The 3423-nt window shown below is 36.0% G+C and overlaps 1 long non-coding RNA gene across 1 annotated transcript; it reads left to right on the top strand.

Annotated features, from left to right (window-relative positions):
• Positions 1–693: 693 nt before the first annotated feature.
• Positions 694–2834, top strand: LOC141594412 (uncharacterized). Its single transcript, XR_012522184.1, has 3 exons — positions 694–871; positions 969–1077; positions 2770–2834. It is a non-coding gene; the product is annotated as an uncharacterized LOC141594412 (long non-coding RNA).
• The last annotated feature ends 589 nt before the right edge of the window (positions 2835–3423 follow it).

The following is a 3423-nucleotide window of genomic DNA, read 5'->3' as shown; positions in this document are numbered from 1 at the left end:
AATGCTTGTATGATTTTCAATGGTTTTAACATTAGTGAATGTTGAATCTCGTTGTTGGTGACGTCCCAATAATGGGTTTTCTCATTTATTGGTGTAGAAATATTTTTATATCTTGATATGAATATGGATGTTCTTGTCTGATCAACAAGAGTATCACCGTTTCATTGAAAAGATACCTATATTTTCTTATAACTATAATTTCTCCTTCTAAGTTTCGAGGACGAAACTTTTTAAAAGGAGGGGTGATTGTAACGCCCCGTAAATTTCGGACCGTTAATATATTTCGAAAATAATTAATTAATCAAGTAAAATTTGACAATAATGTATTTAAAGTAAAAATAATTCAAAGAAATATAATTTTATTATATTTTGAAGAAAAGTATTTATTTTGATAGTTTTGAAATGTTTAAAAATAGTTTAAACCGTGTAAAATCTTTTATTTCGAAATAAGGGCGTATCGGGGGGAAAATGACAATTCGTTTGAACGTTGGGTAAACGAATTTGGAAATGGGTCGTATGAATACTCAATTTTATTGTAATATCGTGTTTAAAGACTTTGGACTTGACGGAATTTGCATTTGACTTACGGATTTAATTATTATTGAAACAAGTCAAACCCGACTCGTAAAAATCCCGACTAAAAATCCCGCACTTCCTTTTTCTCCTTTCCTTCTCCCTCACGCGGCATCCCCTCCCCCTCTACTTTTCTTTTTCTGATTTTTGTTCTTTGGTTCATCATCATCAACATCTCAACAACAAAAAGACACCATTTTCACCATTTCAAGCTATTTTGGCCATAAATTCTTCGTTACTAGTCCGTTTTTCGCATAATTTACCTTTCCGGAATCCCCTCGCCACGATCTACAACTTAGTATGTTCTAATTTCAATTTTCATTAAGTTGTTTTAAGACCAATTTTCGGTATTTTCGGTTTTGGTGCTTATTTTTGTGTTTTAATTGTTTATTTAGGTGAAGAATTGGAAGACGAGTTCGGGGACTCGTATATTGTAGAGGATAGCGGCTAGTTGTGGTTAGGGTTTCGGTTTTGAGGTGCTAATTGCTCATTTTCTAGCTTAAGGTAACAATTTCGAGTTACTCGACGAAAGATCGTCACATGTTTTTGATTTTTGTATGTTTGGTGATTTTTACTTGAGTAGTAGTTTTCACATGATAAATTTGTTGTATGCATGTTTAATTTGTGCCTTTTGTTAGTTTAAATTATTAAAGTTGAATTGGGGACGATTAATTAATTTTCAGACGGTCTCTTACTAAACAAAAATGGAAAAATAAGGTGGTGTAGGGGGACGGGCAGCAGGCCGTGGCAGGCCCACAGCTGCCCGGGTTGGTCCGTGCTTGTTTTGCGGTTTTCGTACAATATTGGTCATTTTAGGTTGAGTAATGTTATAACTAATATAAGTAACAAAGGGGTAGTATTTTGAATTGATTCATACTAGTAATAAAAAGTATGTTAATGATAAAACTATGCTTATGTTAATAGTTATCACATGTTAGGATAGTTTACAAAATGAATTTGTAAATAATAGGCTCAAAATGAATTTTATAGCGATAATTGTAATGTTTTGTTGATTGTGCCGAAAACTGAGCCTTAGTCCCTTTGACTGATGCGATTTCAGTTAATTGAGTGATTGGTCGGCCCGCATTTGACCCGCACTGCCGCAGGCTGGGGTTGCGGGTAAAAATTCGGTTGAATGATTTAGATAATCGGCCTTTTTCTTGTTTTAGGCCATTTATCAAGCTTTAGTTCACATGTATAGCTTATTGAATTTAATAGCTTCTTATTTTGTAGTAATGGCCCTAGTTTCCCCTAAAGCCTTAAATATTGTTAGAATTGCTAGGATTGGAAATTAGTATTGAGTACTTATTGAGGAACTGTTGGATTGTATGCTGTATATAGCCTTTCACATGATAGAATATTAGATTTTGTGTTGGTAAGTAGGACTTTTTGCCCTCTTATGGTTAAGTGGGTGTCTTAAATGACTTGTGTGGTGAGTCTTGTGTGGTGTGGGCTAAAGTATTCAAGCTGGGACTAGCTGGGACTAGGTCCTAGGTGAGTATTTCGGCCTTCATCATAGATAGGTCTTTATAGTCTTTGACGAGTATATGTTCACTGCTTAATAGCCTTTGTGTTCCTGACTAGTGGATTTATATCCAAGTTGGGGCATGACCTCGTTACTTATTTTGATAGTAAGTGGTCAGCTTAAGTACTAGCCAACCCTTTGGTGGACTCCTTAGGGTACTCACTTTGTTTTAGAAAAATTGTGGGTCTTGGGTGCGGTGGTGTGTATCCGCATGTCTAGGTCTCAGTGCGGATTTTAGGCTAGGGTTGTGTTGTCTCTTGGCCATGTTTTCTTAATAGTAACCGCTGAGCCAAGATACCGGTTCGATTACCTTCCCTACCTCGTGGTATAGACTCGAGTTACAAAGTGACTATTGACGGTGCTAAGAACTTATGCCTGTCTTTGATATATTGCCCTTTCTTGTTTGATGATTCTATGAATCATAGAAGGTGAGATGCAAGCCGGCTATGGTTGATAGAGTTTGGATTACAATTTGTTAAATGTTTCACATGTTAGTTTAGTTGGTCAGTTTAGGGCTCATATGTTAGAATAATTGATAATTGAATTCTTTATCATCTTGTTTACATGTTTTACTACATGTACATTAATTTTGACGATTCGTGGCTGGGAGGGTTCGAAGTTACTCCCCACTGAATTGTGGCTTTCGTGTTTGTATAAAATGCGATTGACAGGTTGTTGATGCTTAGTTGGGGTCACAGACGAGCTAGTGAGCAAGGAACCTTGGACCTAGTTTTGGCTATTTTTTTATAGTAAACCTTTAGACTTTTGGTTTTGTATATATTTTGAAGGGACATATGTCTCCCTCTTTTTCTTTGGGTTGTATCATTATATTTTCTTATCGTTAGCTATGGCATGTAAATTAGTTCGTTAGCATTGCAGGTTTTGGCACCCTCCTCTTGGGAATGTTGGAAATGTTTGTGGTTGGTTTAGGAAAGTTTTTTTGAAATTACAGGTTTTGTCTAGTTGAACCAATTACAAACATATCCTGTCAGTTTTTCCGTAGAATTTACGCCTTATTTTATCGCTGATTTTAAGGGTGTCACAGTTGGTATCAGAGCCTATTGCTCCCGACGCACGTTTGTGCACCCCACTTAGAATCACTTGACCTTTGAATAATAAACTTGAGAGAAGGGTAGGGTGGGTAGATTTAGGATTTTATGTGGTAGTCTGTTTGTGATTGCTAATTGTTAGGTACTAATTGATTTTCTCTTTTACAAGTTGGCTCTCCAATAAATGTAGATAATGCTATCTTACCTTAATCTTCCAATCTCGTTGTTTATTCGTCTTTTTAATTCCTCTTATCTCGCCTTGGTAACTACTCTTCA

Source organism: Silene latifolia, chromosome 8 (genome assembly GCF_048544455.1).
Source record: "Silene latifolia isolate original U9 population chromosome 8, ASM4854445v1, whole genome shotgun sequence".
Lineage (NCBI taxonomy): Eukaryota > Viridiplantae > Streptophyta > Magnoliopsida > Caryophyllales > Caryophyllaceae > Silene > Silene latifolia.
This window is presented reverse-complemented; position numbering and strand designations above follow the sequence as displayed.